Below are 20,813 nucleotides of genomic sequence, written 5' to 3'. Positions count from 1 at the left end.
CAAAAGATTTTGTACTTCACTTAAAAATATGTCTAACCAACAGAAGGAAATATTTTTTTTTCACTCAGAGAATAATTATGCTTTGAAGCACATTACCAGAGGAAATGGTAACAGTGATTAACGTGACTAGTTTTTAGACAGACACTGCTTGCTCTGGGACTGGTAGCATGGAATGTTGCTGCGATTTGGGTTTTTGCTAGGTGCTTGTGTTCTGGATTGGTCTCGGATTGGAAATGGAATACTGAGCTAGATGGACCATTGGTCTGACCCAGTATGGCTATTATTATGTTCAGTAGTAAGAAGCTAAGCTGTGCTACCCACAAGACTAGGAAACATGCACCACCCTGATAAAAATGAATCACTATCCACACCAAGCTGTGTTGTACTGTTTGGCTGAAATAACTACACTTCTCCCTCCGTATCCATGGGGTTAGGTGCAGAGCCGGACCACGAAGTGTGAAAAACCGCAAATAACTTCTCGGCCGGCTCTGACCCACCCCTGCCTCCCTCCCGTGCTTTAAATTCAAACTCTCACTCAAACAAACCATCCCGGACCTTACCTGGTGGTCTAGCGGGCTTTCGGGGCAGGAACGATCTTCCTACGCTCCTGCCCCATGCAGATCACTCATAGGAAATGGCTGCTGGGAGTTCCCGTCATAGTCTCGAGAGACTACAGGAGCTCTTTGCAGCCATTTCCTATGAATGATCTGCACGGGGCAGGAGCGTAGGAAGATCGCTCCTGCCCCGAAAACCCGCTAGACCACCAGGTAAGGCTTAAAAATAGCCCCAAAAATCAAACTCGCCCCCCCCCCAAAAAAAATCACGAATAACCAAATCAGCGGATGCTGAAACCGCGGATTCGGAGGGAGAAGTGTATGTGGACAGGATACATACATGCCCCTCAGTTCTTAATTCTGTCTCAGAGGAGATCAAAGAATTCCACACAGATTGTAGCTAATAGTCAAAGCTTTGAGAACCATTTCTGCATCCTCCAAAATAATGGGATATCAGAAAGGCTTCTCAAATACAGGTGACTGGCCATTTTATTGGGAATAATGACAGGAATTAATTTATTATTAAACACATGTAGTTGGTACATCGTCCAATTACAATCCAGTTACAAATTTGCCTTTTTAAAATAGTAATACACATACTTCAACAGTATTCTATTGGTTCTATTCAAGCCACATGGTTTCTGGTTAAATTTTACTTCCTTAGCAACAATGACTTAACTCATCACATGCTATTGAATAGAAGGAAGTGAATAACATGCTTACTGAGGTCACGCTGACCTTGCAAACATGTTTGGTTCTATTGCAAATATCTCGTTTACAGAAACAATCACATGATTTTCTATAACTACAAGCTCATTAATATTTGCCCTAACTATGTAAGTGGAAGAAAACTATGTTCATATAAACAGATGTGTTTTCTCTCTAAACCGTATAAACCACTACTGGAAGAAAAATATGTTTTTATAAACAGATATGTTAGTATGACTTTTAGCTCATTTTCAGGGTCCTGTTGTTATGGCTCCAACATCTTGTGACAGACATTAAACCGAAATATTTTGTTCTATGAAGCTTTGCGAGCTGTGCTGTTTATACCTTGCTGTGCCAATTATTCAGCTACATCTTTCATATAATATTAGTGTCTTTTAAAGTCTTAACTAAAAGTGTATCTAATACATATTGGTTAAGGGCCCTCCCCTTTAAAATCTGCATAATACAATTTTATCCCCATCAGTTCCAAAATTAAACAGCTTACTGGGGAAACTGGCTGAAAATGAATTATTTGGTAAACAGTGCATTTAGGTTTGATATAATCCACACACATAAATAAACATCAATATAGTCCAAAAATTTTAGTCAATGAAATTACATTACATTACATTACTGGCTTATATTCCGCCTGTACCTTTCAGTTCTAAGCAGATTACATCAGAACGAAAACTGGACATTTCCAGGAAGAGAAATACAAATTACAATTAAGGCGTAAGGTCTAAAGCAATTTTGATGAGTAGATTCTAAGAGGGGGAGAGAGGGGAAAAGGAAGGGATTAGGACGTTTGGGTGAATTTCTTGAATAGTAGGGTCTTGATTTCTTTGCGGAAAGCCTTGAGGTCAGTTGATGCTGTCAGTAGATTGGTGATGGAGGGGTCCAATTTAGCTGCATGTGTTGCAAGTAAGTTGTCATACATCTTTTTGCGTTTAGTTCCTTTAAAAGGGGGGAAGGAGAAAGGTGATTGGGTTCTCCTCTGTCTGGTTGAGAGGTTCCTGTTTAGACGGTTGTTTAGGTGGGTGGGTGCCGTTCCGTTTAAGGTTTTGAATAACATACAGTATAGTTTGAATTGGATGTGGGCTTGTATTGGAAGCCAGTGTGAGTCTAGGAAGGCGTTGGTGATGTGGTCAAATTTTCCAAGGGAATAGATCATTCTGAGGGCAGTGTTCTGCACGGTCTGTAGTTGTTTTATTAGGTAAGTAGGACAAGAAAGGTAGAGGATATTGCAGTAATCCAACAGACTTAGGACTAGGTATTGAACTATGAGTCTGAATTGTTCTTTTTCAAAGAATTTTCTGATTTTGCGAAGGTTGCGCATGGTGAAGAAAGCTTTTTGTGTGATTTTGTTGATTTGCACCTGAAGAGTGCAACCTCTGTCTACTGTTACTCCAAGGAGTTTGAGAGTGGGTTGTAGGGGATATTTGGTGGTTTTTATTTCTAGCTCAGTTATAGAAGGGGTTTTGTCCTTTTCAAGCAGTAGAAATTTAGTTTTATCTGGGTTGAGCTTCAGTTTATGTTCTGTCATCCATTTTTCCACTGCTTCTAGAGTTTTTTCCAGGGTGCCTGATTTGGTGGGGTCTTGTGTGTCAAAGGGGAGGAGTATGGTGATATCGTCTGCATAGCTGAATGAAGTTACTTTGAGTTTGTCTAACAGGGTACCGAGGGAGGAAATGTAAAGATTGAAGAGCATGGGTGACAGTGGGGAACCATGGGGTACTCCACAGGGGTTGGTCCAAGGCTCCGATATAAGATCCTTTGTTTTTACTCTGTATGTTCTTGTTTTAAGGAATCCTTGAAACCAGTTGTATACTTCGCCTGAGATCCCTATTGCTTCTAATATCTGAAGAAGTATGGTGTGGTCGACCAGGTCGAATGCGGCAGAGAGGTCGAGTTGAATTATCAGCATCCTTCTTCCTTTGCTAAGGTGCTGTCTGGCTATATCTAGAAGGGAAGCTAGCAGTGTCTCGGTGCTGTGGTTAGATCTGAACCCCGATTGAGTTGGGTGGAGTAGGTTGTGGTCTTCAAGGTAGTTGGTGAGGTATTTGGCAACCAGACCTTCTATTAGTTTAACATATAATGGAATTGAGGCGATGGGTCTGTAGTTGGAGGGGGTGTCTATTGGTCCTTTGGGATCTTTCAGTATTGGGGTGATTATGATTTCCCCTAAGTCTTGTGGGAATTGGCCTTCCGTGAGAGTTGTTTGGATCCATTGAAAGAGGCAAGCTCTAAATTTGGGGGATGCGTTTGTCAGTAGATATGAAGGGCAGTTGTTCAGGTCGCATGACGCTCGACTGTATTTTCTGTCCAGCCATTGCACCTTTGTAAAGTTGGACCAGTGCCTGTCAGCTGCAGTGGCTTCATCTGTTGTAGGGTTTATTATGATCTCGTCTAGGAGGGATGGTGAGTTGTTGAAGGAGGCTCTAATATTGGCGATCTTACACAATAGGCGATCTGTACACAATAGGGATTGTTCTGTACTTGAAACATGGCATGTGTTTTACACTCATTTTGTGCATATTTTCCTATTATCACAGTTTTAAAATTTACGATTATTTGTATAGTAGTTCCACATTGCATTGCAAATTAACTTTTCTTTAACACATGAGTTAAAAATGTGAGCTAAAATTTTAGCACAATTTTTTTTTCAAATCTTTATTCATTTTCAAACTTACAATAAGAGTGTCAATATGTTAAAACAGATTAACAATAAGTATATCACAATTTTGATTTGTGTTTTCTTTCCCTATCAGTCAATATGCGACTAATTGGTATCAGATGTAAAACAATTTTTAAGCAATTGTTTTAGAGACAGTGCACAATTAAGCTGTAGAATTTGACGCTGAAGGGTGTGGTCCAGACTGGTGGCCTAACAAGCTGTCCTTAAGTTACTGTACTTGTCATTATGTTACTATATTGTATTGTAGAATATTGTATTGTATTGTATTGCTAAACGTACTGTCCAATGTAACATACTGTGAATGTTAGCTTGTAACCTGTTCTGAGTTCCTGGGAGGACAGGATAGAAATAGAAAGAAAGATTTTGTCAATATTCTGGAAAGCAATAGATTAGCAATTATTAGGCAGGTAGATTTTGGAATTGTCAGTCTTTCTTATGTGAGCAGCATGCAATAGATCTTCCCATTAGAACCTACTGGATACTTCTAGGCAGGACACTGGCTTCGACAAGTGAACAATTGATCTGATTCAGCAAGGCACTTTTGTGTAGACATAATACGAGATGACGCTGAAAAGTTCTCAGCCCAACCAACAAAGTTGGGGCAGTCTCCATCGAGGGCTATGCACTTAGGGTTCCTTTTACTAAGGCAGGGGTAGGGAACTCCGGTCCTCGAGAGCCGTATTCCAGTCAGGTTTTCAGGATTTCCCCAATGAATAGGCATTGAAAGCAGTGTATGCAAATAGATCTCATGCATATTCATTGGGGAAATCCTGAAAACCCAACTGGATTACGGCTCTCGAGGACCGGAGTTCCCTATCCCTGTACTAAGGTGTGCTAGTGGTTTTACAATGCCGTGCACACTAAACGCTAATGCCTTCATAGAGCTTGCGTTAGTATTTTTCATCTAGCATGTGATTAGCGCACGCTAAAAATGCTAATGCACCTTAGTAAAAGGAGCCCTTAGTCCAGCAATTTTCCACTTTTTCCATTCCATATTTTTCTGATGGAATGAAAAAAGTGTATAGCCTTCGATGGAAACTGTCCCAACTTTCGGCCTCTTTTACAAAGCTGCGCTAGCGGCCCCGAAGCCCATAGCGATTTAAAGGGCATTAGGGCTGTTGCCGTGCAGCAGCCGCTAGCGTGGCTTTGTAAAAGAGGCCATTTGTTGGTTGGGCTGAGAACTTTTCAGTGGCCCCTTGAATATGCCTTATATATTTCCTATCAAGACTGACAAGTAAGTCCAGAATTTGAACAAATCAAAACTTAAATACCTTAGAAGAAAAATTTTGTTTGGAAACAGATTGATTATAGTTGCAATAATTAAAAAAAAAAAAAAAAAAAAAAGGATTGCTGTATTAATGCTTTGGGAACATTTCTCAAGGATTATATTGCTGTTCCAGCCTCTAAGTGCAAGAGGAATCTTATGCCTGTCCAATGGATTATATCCTATCTAAAAAATAATTTGATGGTTACTGTTAATTTCTCAAATGTATTATACAATTATAATAATGGCTTGAAAAAAACCCAAAAGTAGGAGAGAAAGAAAGAGAAAGACTCATTATGAGCAGCAGAAAATGTGGATAAAATTGTTTCCATGTGAGGCGAGGGCATGAGCAAAGATCTGTGGATATCATCGAGTCTGACCTTTTGAGGTGGTGCCAGAACTCACTAAGAAAGTCATTGCTCTATAATGACTTCTTAATCAGTATTGCCCCTATATTGACTTCAAAGCATTATATTCTGTTAATTTTTTTCTGAAAGTAAATACTTGATAAATAATTTCCCTTTAGCTTACAGTTTTAATTAAAAGGATAGCCTTTCCTTTGGCTTTCTTAAAAATCTGATTTAGAGCAATCTTGTAAAGAATGCTTTCCTTTTAAAAAGATAATTTTTACTAATGGTATTTATACTGTAACTTCCATTAAGCAGAATGGGGGTGTTTTCACATACTCTTTTTCGTGTAAAATTATAATCTGAAACTCCAAGCAGATATAGGACTAGATTCTACAAATGGCGTCTAAAAAATTGTTGCATTCATGTTTTTCATGTTTGTGTTCTTCAAGTGTTTTAAATAAACAATTACAAAAAAAAAATTGTCACTGAAAAAATAGAGGGGCATAATCGAAAGGAACATCTAATTCCGTTTTCGTCTAAGTTGCAAGTCATCCAAAGTAAAAAAACAGCCTAGGACACATTTTCGAAAAATACGTCCAAAATCTTTTTTGTTTCGAAAATTGTCTAACTATACGTTCTGCCAATCTGATCATCCAAGTCGCCAAATCATCCATCTTTATACCACATTTTTGTTCAACTTTTCGTCTAAGTCAAAAATGCCTAGAACAAGCTCTGTTGGATGTGGGAGGGGTCTGCAAAGTGATGGACTGAACACCTAGACATGACACCTAAATAGTGGGGTATCTTACAGGGCACTGCTGTGAACTTCACAAAAAGGGTGCCATGTCATCATCTCACTACAGCTCCCTTATAGGTCATGGTGAGCCCCCCAAACCACCTCCAGAATCCCCTAGACCCACTTATCTACCACCCTAATAGCCCTTATGGCTGCAGAAGCCACTGATATGCCAGTACAAAAGGGTTTTGGGGGTGTATAGGGGAGTGCACATGTTTAAGTATCAATGCAGTGATTACAGGGACTTATGGGCATGGGGCCTCCTCTCCATGGGTCCCTAACCTACCCCCAAGATGGCTTAAGCCACCTCTGTGCTGGATGACTAGGCTTTCCTATGCCAGGTTGCCAGGTGATGATGGTCTGGATGCTGAATTTTAAAGGTGTGATTAATATTTTTATGGGGGTGGGGGGGTCAGTGATCACTGGGGTAATGTGTGGGGGGTCTGTTTTATGTGTTTGCCATGCTTATATGGTGACTTTAGGTGGGTTTTTGTGACTTAGACCATGCCTCAAGGCCCACCCAGTTGCACCCATTGGGAAAGTTCCCTCTACCGCATCCCGTACAGTAAAGTGCGTAACTTCTCATCCAAGCTTTTTATTGTGTCATCAGCAAACTCAACTCGGGGAGGGTCTTTCCCCGTCAAATTCAACTACATTACTTTCTTCATAGCCATCAGTTAGGTCTTTTGCTGAAGCAGAATCTGCAGCAAAGTAACTATCACAGCTCTGCATTTGTGTCTGCTGGTTTTCTTGTACTGTAGATTCCTGTGGGGGAGCTACTTGAATTTGTGCCTGCACAGGCACAGTGACATGGAGAGGTTGCAGTGGGGTAGCTATCACCTGTGGAAGCTGGGCTTGGTATGGTGTGGATGGATAGGTGGTGGGTTGTGAAGGCAAAAATTGCTGGCTTGCCGGATTTTGTTGCAGAAGATGTTGCTGAAGCAGACGATCACTATCCTCCTTGCACTCCGGGTCCCTTATTCCCTTGCCGCCTCCCACTTCCCACGGTCCTGACAAACCTCTCGCCTCTAGCAGCAGCCACAGCACTCTAAAGACGCTGCTTCGCGGCCTTCTACTGCCCTGATTTGCTCTGCCGCTTGTCTGATGATGTCATCAGGGACGCGGCAGAGCAAATCAGGGCAGTAGAAGGCTGCAAAGCAGCTTCTTTAGAGTGCTGCGGCTGCTGCTAGAGGCAAGAAGTTTGTCGGGACCGTGGGAAGGGAGGGTGGCAAGGAACTAAGGGTAGCGACCAGACCGCGTGAAGGGAGGGTCGGACGGGGGGGGGGGGAAGGGTGCGATGACGACGATCTGCCTTACACGGAAAGGATCGGGATTTAAGGAAACACGTCCGCACAGCCAGCGACCGCTGTCTTTCTGCCTCTGCCGGCGGGGACCGCCGGGGCCTGGGTGTGGCGAGGAAGGGGGGGGTCTTGCCTGGCCGGGCCCGGCCGAATTCCGGGCTTGCTCTCCTTCCCCTAAGTCCCGGCCCCTCACTCCGCGCCATCTAGCGCATGCACACTCGTGCCGCCACATCGCAACGGATCAGGGAACACGTGGCGCGAGTGCGCATGCACACGTAGCGTTTTATTATTATAGATATATATATATATATAATTTTTTTGTTGTAAATGTGCTTTCATTGAGGAACACAGAGGCTGAAAGTATGTAATTTCCCCCAAGAATTTTGGATTTTTATATTTTTGTGTAAGCCACTTTGACTTTGATAAAGTGGGATATCAATCTTTTAATAAACATGGAAACTTAGAATCTGGCTCTCTGTGGAGAAGGTAAACTCTTTTCTAGATAGGGTATGCATGCACACAAGATGTGCACATGTGCACTTTTTTACGTGCACAATAGGCCATACATGCCTAGTGGTTTCTAAATATAGTACTATCCATTCAGTCATGTCCAACCCGTGGATATTCTGTAGGCCAGTTCCTGCCATGCTTCCCTGTTTTCAATTGCTTGACGTTTATTCTAGTGTCATTCATGATGGTATCCAGCCAAAGGGCCTTTGGTATCCCCTGCTTACTTTTACTACTGACCATTCCGAGTAACACCTCTTTTTTCTGATGAATTCACCCTCATCACATGTCCAGAATAGGTCAGTGCGCTATTATCAGTAAACAACAAAACATGAAAACTGTTTTTTTATTCTGCTTGTTTTCATATGGGAACAACATGTAGCAACACAGGATATGTCCTATACCATTGCAAACATCAGCCGATCTTTGATACCCTCAAGACGTTTAATAAATGTCAACCCCAATTTTGTGCAGGTCACCTTGAGTATTGCATGCAGTTCTAATTTCTCCATTTCAAAAAGCTAGAATGGGAAAAGGAATATCCAAGTTTGGACTTGCACAAATTTCTGAATATTTTATAAAAGGTGAGCTTTTACAAAATATTCCCGGTCCCTACTCTTCCCTGATTGGCCTTCTTCGTTGGCCCTCCCCTATCCCTATCTGGCCCCCCCCTCCCGCGCAACGGCTTCAGGATAGGAGCTTATTCTAAACAGTTCATTTGCATATGATCATTCATCATTTGTATGCGTATACTGTAGACATGCAAATGTTTAAGTAAGGGCTCCTTTTACAAAGCTGCGCTACTAATAAGTGGCACTCTGAATGTCAAGAAACCCATTTTATTCCCAAGAGGCTTCTTCGCATTTAACAGACCGCTAATCGGTAGTGTAACTTTGTAAAAGGCGCTCAAAAAGTCTTCACACGCTACAATTTATTGTATTTATATAGGTTGATTAAATTGCTTCATGAAATTCCTGTGAAGATGTTCCCACATCTTGACTCATGTTAACTGGATTTTTTTTTTTTTTAGCAATGAACAAGGGATCAAGTCAAAGCCTTGAATTAGTTGACTCAAGATTTGTTTAACTTGCTCTGCTCTATTTTTATCTTCCATAGAACACTATAACAGTAAATCAATAAAAAGGAATATTATGCTGCCAGAGTTACAGTCTATTTTATCAACCAACAACCTGATGTTGTACATTTTATCAATAAACATAATAAATTATTTATCAATGAGTGTCAAAATGCAATGGAAAGAGCAGTCCAATAGACCTTTAAGAGCATCATCTAATGAAAAATATCTGTCTCATAATTTCTATTCTGCTGTCAGCAAGATTTTCTGTTATCATGTAATGCTATGTTTATGGAATAAAAAAATATGCTTTATAGAACAAAATATAGCTGGAATGGTGCAGAAATGGAATGCCACATACAGATTTGATAATTAGGCCCTCATTTTACAAGCCTATTTACATTTAATATGAGATAAATTCTAAAACTGGCATTAAAAAAACTCCACTATTGTGTAGACCAGTATTTCTCAACTCATTCCTGGAGTACCCCCTTGCCAGTCAGGTTTTCAGGATATCCATAATGAATATGCATAAACTTGTTTTGCATACACTACCTCCATTATATGCACATTTTTTTCATGCATATTCATTGTGGATATCCAGAAAATCTGACTGGCATGGGGGTACTTCAGGACCATGTTGAGAAACACTGGTGTAGACAATCACTTCTCCAGCTTGCTGGATTTTTGACTTCAGCTGAATATAAATTTTTGACCAAGTCTATGTTTCAGATTCCTATTTTGTATTTTTTGCCTAATATACATAAGTATCTACACAACCTCCCAGGGTGTCCTATAGTGTCAGCCAAAGGGGTCAATGCTGGAGAAGATTTGCTAATTTGTGGGTACATTTTTGAGACCATTTATGCAAGAAATTCTTTACTATGTTCAAGATACTATGCATTTCCTAGAGTTATTGTGGACTCATTCCCAAGAATTTGGTGATGAGGTTATGCCCACCCTTGATGTAAGCTTATTATACACTGTCATTTTCCAACAAGAAGCATTAAATGCAATTACTCTGTATTTGGAATCCACAGATTATTCTGTATTTGGTGACCACAGATTTTTGGGTGGAATTAACAGCTTTAGCCATGCAGAACTGTTATTTTATATTTGATAGGAAATTTTTCCAGCAAATATCAGGGATTGTTATGGGTGCTTCATTTGCACCTTCATGTGACAGGGTGGAATACCTGTCACTGGCCAGTGGAGGGAGCCCGAGCAGTGGACTCATTGAGCCTGAGAGCAGAGCTGATTTGCATAAGAAAAGCAAATACTGCTGGGAGCTATCCACACACCCTGAGTGGATTGTGGTTCTGAAAAGGACAGCTCCCAGCACAGAGAGCTCTGAAGATAAGAAGCTCTTTTGGGAAATGGGTGATCATTGGGATGAAGAATGTTGGTGTCACTCCTAGTAAGCCTTGAAGGCTACTGTTGATCAGTTCTGATAGGGGGCTCAGTGCAGTGATGTAAGGTGAATAAGCTGACCAGACCTGACAGGAGGGGCTGGTGAAGCAGTAGAAAGCCTGGTGGTGGGAGGGTCCATGGGGACCTATACATTGTCAGGAGAGAGTTAAAAGTAGACAGAGAACCTGATAAAGCTTGGAGTTGAAGAAATGGCTCAGGCTTGATAACCAAGGGGGAGAAGGATCTAGGTGGTGGGAACCCAAGAAGTCAGGGAGTGAGGAACTGGCAGTGGCCCCACATGAGACAGCCGGAAGAGCTGGCAGAGTCCAAGGCTAAGGGGGTCAGGTGGCTGATCGGCGATGGTACCAGCTAAACCAGTGGCAACCAGCAAAGAGACCAATGATAGCACTGACAACTATCAGAGAGGACTCCAGATGAAGCAGCCTGAGAGACCCTGGGAATATTGGCCAAGATCTATGGAGTGTCCGGGAGAGGGAGGACCTCTGGACAACCAGGAGGTCAGGAAGATCTGGTCACATGTTTTAAGAACTATGTGTATTTTGCAGAGAACAAAGGTGCCTAGAGGTGGATATGTGACATGTAATACCAAGTAGCCCGGTCACATGATGACACTTTGGTTGCTAACTTGTTCATGGCTCGGTTTGAACAGACTTGGGTCTACACATCAAAAGAATTTGAAAATATAAAATTTTGGTGTAGATTCATTGACAATATTTTTCTTTTATGGCCATGGACAATTCCTGAGTTATTGTCCTTTGTTCAATTTTTGAATGGATGTCATTCATCAATTAAGTTTGAATTAACATACCGTGCTATGGAAATCCATTTTTTGGATGTCAAAATTACAAGAGAGGACCAAAGATTTAATATTGCTGTGTATCATAAGAGCACAGACAGGAATTCCTTTTTTCATTACACTAGTACGCAACCCATTCAGTTATAAAAACAGCTTACCAGTATCTCAGTTTTTGAGGTACCATTGTATCTGCCATTCGAAGGATGAATTTATTACACAAATGTTGGGTCTGAGTAAGAAATTCCCTGATTGAGGATATCCAATGAGAGTCATTAATAAGGCAAAAACAAGGGCTTTATGCAACCCCAGGGAGCAATTGTTGCATTAGAGGACCAAGAATTTGGACAACAAAATGATTCAATGCGTGATACAGTATTCAGCTGTGTCTGCAACTTTGGGCAAAAGCATCAGAAAATATTGGAATATGCTACAAGTGCATGAGTGTTTCAAAGAATCTGACTTTTTGCATTTAGTTGAGATCACCATTTTAAGGAACAACTGTGCAGTTCGGATGTTTGTTCTCAGCCTAATTATGGTGGAAAAGGCCATTATAAATGTGGGTGGTGTGCTGTTTGTGCAATTATGATGGAAGGTGAAACTGTACAGCTATCTATGGGTAAAGTTATCACATTGCAAACCTTGACAGCACTTCTACACATAGGGTGTATATGCTGGTATATCCCTGTGGGCTTAAGTATATTGGACATACTACTCGCCCCCTTAAAAATAAAAATGTTTGAACACCTCTTCAGTATACATCACAAGAGAGGGATGGATTGATTGGTGACACGCAGTGCACAGGAGGAGCATTCATTCGAGAATTTTAAATGCACTGTTATTGATTTGGCCCTCCTGACACAGCACCGGGGGGATTTAAAATGTAAGTTGCATCAAAAAGAGCAACAGTGGATATTTAAACTGAATATTGTTTGGCTTTCTGGCTTGAATCAACGATTTGAATGGCATGCGTTGTTTTGATGATAGAGTTTCCGGAAGTGAATAACGGAAGTGAAGACACTGAAGTGGTGGGGTTTAAAACACCAGAATTTGACAGCCTTAAGCAACCTGGGCCAAGAAGGCTTAGGCTCCTCCTCGGCGCATCCCAGGATGTGCCGGGGAGGGGAAGGCTCACCATTTTGAAGAGGTGGACCTGCTGGCCTTTGTGAAGAAGGGAGGGGGCGACGAAGGCATGGGGGGCATCCCTCCTGTTTCTGGGGGATATGTGTGTGTCGAGGGAATGTCACGGAGGGAGTGTGTTGGTAGTAGTGGGAGGGAGTGGGCTTTGAAAATCTTTAGTGAAGTGGATTACACTGGTGGCTCTGAGAGGACCCTTGACAAAGCTGTTTGCGAAACATGTTGGGTCCAACCCTCCTGGCTCGAGCTTGCGATAACATCATTTAAGCTAAGTTTATTTTTGAAATTCATATAAATACATATACGAATATAGAAAGATTTGAGTATTTAAAAGTTATCAAACAAAAAGAATGAGCCAAATGACGATGGTACACGTAAATCTTAGCCGCTATGGAAGTTTGCTGAGCGGTGGAGTGGTTGTGCTGAGGCTCTGAAGATAAGATTTAAAACTGGGTAAAAATACCTATGGGAATGTACTTAGAGACATTTATTTGAAATTACAGATTACTGTGAGTCTTTGAGTTTAATATTTTGAAATTGTTTATCATCTTGATTGGAACAGTCCCTCAGTAAGGCACGGACACTCTAGCTCAGCGACCATGATAAAACAACTACAAACAATACAAAACACAGCCCTAAGACTCATATACTCCCTGAGAAAATACGACCACATCACAGAGGCATACCACGACTCACACTGGCTCCCAATATAAGCAAGAGTACACTTCAAATTCCACTGCCTACTATTTAAAGCTATAAATGAAGACAGCCTATCCAACTGGAACAACCGACTAACTCAATCCACCTCTACCAGACACAGGAGAACCCACACACTATTCATACACCCACCAACCAAAAATGTCAAATGAAGAAAAATGTATGACAATCTACTGGCCACCAGAGCAGCAAAACTGGACAGACAGCTCACCAATCTGCTGTCTTCGACCACAGACTACAAAACCTTCAAAAAAGAAACAAAATCCCTACTCTTCAAAAAAATACATAAAACCTATATAACAAAACCAGACCCATCCCAAGCTCCACCTAAAATATGATCTACTCCCTAACAAATCAAAAAGGCTCAAACCACTCCTTATGTACCCTCTAACATCAAGACAATTCTCATGTAACCCATCTACGTATCTCCAAATATCATGGCAATTCTCATATAATCCACCTTATGTATTTATATTATCATGACAATTCATATGTATTATATGTATTATCATATGTGTTCTGTATTATCATGACAACTCGTATGCAATCCGCCTTGAACCGCAAGGTAATGGCGGAATAGAAATCACTAATGTAATGTAATGTACAGGGTTTCCCAACATGCAGTATGCATACCCTTAGGGATACGCAAGCCACTTGTTGGGAGTATGCGGCACTGCTCGGGTCTCCCACCCCCTTCCTTTTTAATGGCCTCTGCCACCAGGGATCCCATAACCTCCTTCCTGCCTGCCTGCCCCCCTCCTCTGAAGCTGACCTGGAAGGCTTCTTTCTGATGTCAGAGTTGATGTCGGAGGGAAGCCTCCCAGGTCAGCAGGGGATCCCAATTACCTCCTTCCAGGTGGGCTGCTCCTTCCTGCCTTCAGCAGCACTTATTGCAGAGATGCGATCAGTGGATCTTGCACACTGCACGTGGCTGATCCAGAAGCCTTCTCTCCAACATTAGAGCTGACATCAGAGGGAAAGTTTGTGGGTCAGCCACATGCAGCGTGTTGGAGCCTCTGCCTGCGTCCTTGCAACAAGTGCCGCTGAAGATAGGAAGGAGCAGCCCAGCTGTACAGCCCTGAAAGAAGCAAGTATGGCCCTGGAGTGAGCAAGTAAGGGAGAGAGAGGACATAATCTGGGACAAAGGAAGGGGAGGAGGAGTGCATTGGGACATGAAAGGGGCACGATTTTGGGGCAAAGGCTGGAAGACAGGGAAGGGGGCATAGACTCAAGATACAGAAGAAAGGGAGGGGGGTATGAACATGGGAATAGAAGGGAAGGAGGAAGGGGGCACTAACTTGGAACATAGGAAGGAGGGAATAGAAAGGGAAAATTGGGCATGAGTGTGTGAGTGAGAGGGAAAGAGATGGTGCTGGAGAGGGGTGATAGAAGATCTCTCTCTCTCTTTTCCTACTCCCTTTGCAGGAAGGGAGGGAATAAGAAAAAGACAGATGGACAGTGAGAGAGAGAGAGAGAGAGAGAGAGAGAGAGAGAGAGAGAGAGAGAGAGAGAGGGAGACATGTTGCCAGTAGGGGTGGAGAAGAGACGTCATTTTTGAGAATTTATATCTGCTCTCTATATTTTACACTATATTTGTCTATGTTTCTATAGTTGTTACCTAGGTGATATTGCATATTTTAAAGTCATCTGCCTTGACCTCTTTGAACCCCCCAAACAAAAATGATAATTAACATTTTCTCTGCATACAGTGTGCTTTGTGTTTTTTTATTTTGTGGTTACCATTATGTATTAATAAGATTATATTGTGCGTATATGAAAAATGAATGGAAGAAATTGCATTACAATTAGTACTATTATTATGGGGGTGGGGTCAGGGGCAGAGCTTGGGTGGATCTGGGGCAGAGCTTGGGTGGGCTACTCGGTTGATATTTGTTAGGCTTAGGGGGGTACATGGCTTGAAGAAGTTGAGAAACTCTGCTCTAGAAGGATCTAGAAGGGCCTAGGCATAACTGATTTTTGTTCTTTCTTTATCCTCAGGACTGCCTCTTCAGCAACAAACAAATGTATAAGCATTGCTGAAAACAGCCCTATTCAGAGACCACTAAGCTAAGTACTTCTGTAAAATTAAAACTTTAAAGCTTATTGAGGAAGTTTATACCTAATAAATAAAAGATCCGGTAACGATTTGACATATAAACCTTTATGCAATGAGATCTTTTTGAGCCTAAAGTGGTGCCGCTGAGGATCTGGGTTATAAAATTAAGTATATTAAATGAGGTATTGTGATAGTGTTAATGTGAGGCTATTCACATATGCTACACATGTTTATCCATGGACATAATGAAAGCTACAGTCCCCACAGGTAATTGCAATGTTGCCCAGAGAAAAAAAACTTGCATTATTGCCCTCCCAAGTTTTCATTACTGGCTAGATACTAATTTTCTCTTTCTGTTACAGTGGCTTACAAAATTAGACTTTACAGCAATCTTAAAATGTACAAGAATACTCATCTTTTCTATATAAATATCTCATTAGGGTTCTTAGATTTTCTTGACTGAATTGGTAAATGAGCCCCAACCTCCAAGGGGGTCACTCTGTGATGGCTATGTTTTTGCAGCTTTAAGTTTAAGATATTACAATAATAAGAAATTGTCTTTAGCAAAAGAACCCTTTATGCATTCTAAAAGGTGTTATATTTAAATATTCAACACTCTACAATAGCTAACTCTATAAATCAACTATTGTATTCCATTGAGCTAAGAGAATATTTTGATATATAATTTATATATGTAAATTATTTAGTATTCATGCAAATTATTCCATTATTTAAGTACTCTAGTGCTGTGACTGACACTTCAACCTTTGGATCTATATACTGTTAATAACACAAATACTGCAATCAATTATTTACTGCAGTTAGCAGAAATGCTCCATGTACATGCTTTAAAGGGCAGCTGATTTTCTGAGCTATGTTTCTTTTTTATGCTAAAATAATTTCAAATTCTTTTTATGAGCTTAATGAAGATTGTATAGTACTGCCAATATATGAACATAAAAAATGTGCTTTACAGTTGATGGGCTGCATTACATGAAATTTGGCAGGCTATTATGAAACCCTACAGAGACGTGCACATTAACACAGTAAATGACAGCAGAAAAAGACCCTCATGGTTCATCCAGTCTGCCCAATAAGGTGACCAAGTTTCACCCACCACTCTGTGTAGGCTCAGGCCACCCATGTTTAAATGCTGGTCATGAAGTCACCACCATGCCAATCACGTAGGCAGCCAAACATGATGGGGGTGATATGTGGTGTATTGCTGATAGTATTCAACTTACCAGTCAAGATACCTTCCTCTCTCTCCTAAGATGCACAGTTCCCCCGCTCGTAGTATGTGACAATAAAATGATCAACACACTGGAGTTGTCAAACTTTAACCCAGGGCTGCTGTTAGACATGTTGGGGCCCAGGGTAGAAATTAAGGAGAGCACCCCCCCAATTCATCTCCTCTCTGCCCCTCCCTCAATTTTCTCACCCACCAAATGCCCTCCCATCTAGCATCTCTCCCCTCCTCCATCCCTCCCTCTCCACCACCCCTAGGTCCACCAAATGCCCTTCTAGCTAGCATCCTTTTCAAATCAGCTGTTCCAGGTGGCCCCCATGGGCTGGTATATCCTTCTCGCTTCTCCAGCAAGTTCCAATCCCCCCTTGTAAAAATGCAAGGAGGTCCCCAGTGTAGCAGTGATTTTATCTAACACTGCCCACAGCCTCCTCAGTGCTGTTCCTCTGCCGCAGTCTGTCCAAACAGAAACAGGAAGTTGTGCAAGAAGGGGAAATGGGGTTTCTATAGATGATGTGGACAGGTGAGGAGAGTGTGACCTAGTGGTTAGAGCTACGGTCTCAGCACCCTGAGGTTATGGGTTCAAACCCTGCACTGCTCCCTTTGACTCAAGGCAATCCATTTAATCCTCCACCACCCCAGTTAGATAGTTTGTGAGCCCACTGGGATAGAAAGGGGACATGCTTAAAGTACTTGTATGTAAACCAGTTTGAGTGTGGTTCTAAAGCTACAAAAAGGCAGTATACAAATCCCAGTCCCTTTCACAATTAAGCGGTTTCCCTATCTGTTTCCGGTGGGCTCACAGTCTATCTTCTGTACCTTGTATTGTAAAAGGAGGTGGCATGATCAATACGTACCCACTTGGTGTATTAATATGATCTAATTTAATCTAATCTTCGGTTTATATACCAGGTCATCTCCCAGCGGAGCTCGACTTGGTTCACATATAATTAAGACTAGAGTACATAGAAAGAGGAACATGAGAGAAGTAAGAGCTATCATTTTGTTGATATTGTAGTTAAGCCATTTAAATATTGCGAGAACAACAAAGTTTTCCGGGCTTTACAAAATAGTTGTAGCTGGCCTATCAGTCTAATAGAGTCAGGAAGTCCATTCCAGATGTCTACCAACTTGAAGACAAAAGATTGACTAAGCTTTCCAGCAGACTTGATTCCCTTATATCTCTGTGTATTCCTCAAATGACAAGATCTAAAAGTATTCCAACATAAGAGGACTAAAGAGTAAATATTCCATAGAGAAGCTTGAAGATTATGCATGCACATTTTACAATATATGATATCACCTAAGCGATCAATTCTACCAAACAAATAAAATAAGTAATACTTTAGAAACAGCAATAACAGTCTTACTAAAAACAGACGTAGTGCACTCGCTTTGCAACTGCAGCACTATAGATAAAAAGAAGTGATGCACTTGCTTGTGTGTTCTTATAAAAGTGTCATTAAGCAAAAAATAAAAAATGACCCATCCTTAGAAGTAACAATAAATAAATATAAGAACAATCTTGCTAAAAATATGCACTCGTTTCCCAAATTTCTGCATAGCAGCAACAACATGCAGTTCTAATATAAGTGCCACAGTAAACACAGAAATAGTGCACTTACCCCACCTTTTTTTTACAAAACCATAGCGCGGTTTTTAGTGCCAGCCGTGGCAGCAACAGCTCCGATGCTCATGAGCGTCAGAGCTGTTACTACCACAGCCGGCGTAAAAAAATGCACTATGGTTTTGTAAAGGGGGGGGGGGTTGCTTCTTAAAATTTCTGTGGTCCTATTAAAAAACTAAAACTAAGGGCTCCTTTTACCAAGGTGTGCTAAGCATTTTATCATATGCTAACCATGTTAGTCTATGGACGCGTTAGCGGTTAGCACATGCGTATATTTAGCACACACTAGATGCACGCTATAACGCATAGCGTACCTTAGTAAAACAGGGGGTAAAGCACTCACTTCCCATATTTGGGAAGTGTCCATTTTTATAAGGGCACAGAAGCAAGTGCATCACTTCTTTTTATCTATAGTGCTGCAATGGCATAATGAGTGCACTACTGTTTTTCGTAACTGTTATTGCCATTTCTAAAGTATTACTTATTTTACCCCCTTTTACTAAGCCACAAAAGAGGTTTCTACTGTGTCTCGGGGTGCTAAAAGCTCTGACGCTACTCTGATGCTCATAGGAATTCTAAAAATGTTGGAGCAGAGCCAGAGCATTTAGCTCTCTGGGCAATGGTACTAGAAACCTCTACTGTGGCTTAGTAAAAGGAGAAGTTTATTGGTTTTATAGAATCATTTAGGTGATATATTTTTATGCCAAGTGGGTACTTGTGCCTGGATTCTACAGACTGTGCACTGACTTCCCACCCCCACCCCCACCCCCATCCATTTACATAGCCACACTAGTAGCTGTTGCATGGCAAAAGCCTTGAAGATCTTTAAATCTCTATGGACTTTGGGGCAGTTACCATAGTAGCAGCCACTAGTGCAGCTTTGTAAAAGCTTTGTAAAAAGAGGGGTACAGACCCATTGCCAACATTCCATTCTTTCTTAAACTAATGGAAGGTCTGGTTAACATCGACCTCACAAAATATTTAGAGAAGTTCAACATTCTACATGATTCTCAATCTGGCTTCCATACAAATTACAGCACTGAAACAGTTTTGGCCTCTATGACTGACCATCTTTTCCATTTGTTTTCCCGGGGACAAAGCGCACTGGTACTGCAGTTCAACTTGAGCAGTGCTTTCGACCTTGTTTATCATGACCTCCTGCTTAGGTGCTTTGATTCCATCGGCATTTCTGGACAGGTACTAAATTGGTTCACGGATTTCCTAAAAAAAACGTACTTACCAGATCTACAGCGAAGGAACCTACTCTAAAGTTTGGTCCAATCCCTGCGGAGTGCCACAGGGCTCCCCACTCCCCCTCACTTTTCAATATCTACATGGCATCACTGGGAAATATATTATCCGATTTAAAACTGAAATTGTACATATACGCAGATGATATAACAATTATTATTCCCATAACCTCATTGACCCAAGAGACAGAACAATTCATCTTATCTGTCCTTACCAAGGTAGAACATTGGACTATGCACTTCAAACTAAAACTGAATCCCAAAAAACCAAGATTTTCTTGGCAAGTCCCAATAACAAGAGCGTGAACACCTCCTTGAGACTAATAGAATCAGACTACCCAATTAATCCTACAACCAAAATCCTTGGTGTCACACTGGACTGAAGCCTAACGCTCAAGTCAAAAAATGTTTTCTCACTCTATGGAAACTTCGTACCATTAAACATTACTTCGATTTCTTTTCCTTTCAACTGCTGGTTCAATCCCTGATCTTAAGTACCTTAGACTACTGCAATATTATATAATTGGGATCTCTCAAGAAAACCATCAAACGACTGAGAATCATCCAAAATGCTGCAGTCTGTCTCATTTATGGCCTCAAGAAATCAGGACATGTAAGCCCATATTACAAAAAACTACACTGGCTGCCTGTGGAAGCAAGGGTCATTTTTAAGTTTGCTTGCCTTTGCTTCAAAACCATGACAGGTTCATCCCCAACCTATCTGTCTCACCAATTTGAATTCCCAGGCACATAAGAACATAAGCAATGCCTCCGCTGGGTCAGACCTGAGGTCCATCATGCCCAGCAGTCCGCTCATGCGGCAGCCCAACAGGTCCAGGACCTGTGCAGTAATCCTCTATTTATACCCCTCTATCCCCTTTTCCAGCAGGAAATTGTCCAATCCTTTCTTAAACCCCTGTACTGTACTCTGCACAATTAATACACGCAGTACCTACTTGTTCGCTTTTCCATCCCTAAAGGGCTGTACCTACAAGAGATACCTCGATAGAACACTATCGTTCCAAGCAGGCAAATGGAACAAATGTTTAACCAACTTCATTTCAAATGTACTTTTGTACCAAAGGTTTAGGAAGTCAATAAAAACTTATCTCTTTGACAAATTTCTCTGACCCCACTTCAACCTGATGTACTTCCAAAACACTTCCAGATAAACCTGACTAAACTTAACATGCCAATGTAATTTTGAAAGTTCTCTGTAATGTCGCTGTCTGTATACAGTCTCTTCCTTTGAAAACCACTTAGAACTATTTGTGGTATGGTGGTATAAAAAATAAAGTTATTGTTA

This window comes from Geotrypetes seraphini, chromosome 6 (genome assembly GCF_902459505.1).
Source record: "Geotrypetes seraphini chromosome 6, aGeoSer1.1, whole genome shotgun sequence".
NCBI lineage: Eukaryota > Metazoa > Chordata > Amphibia > Gymnophiona > Dermophiidae > Geotrypetes > Geotrypetes seraphini.
The sequence above is the reverse complement of the archived record's forward strand: the minus strand, read 5'-3'. Positions refer to the sequence as shown.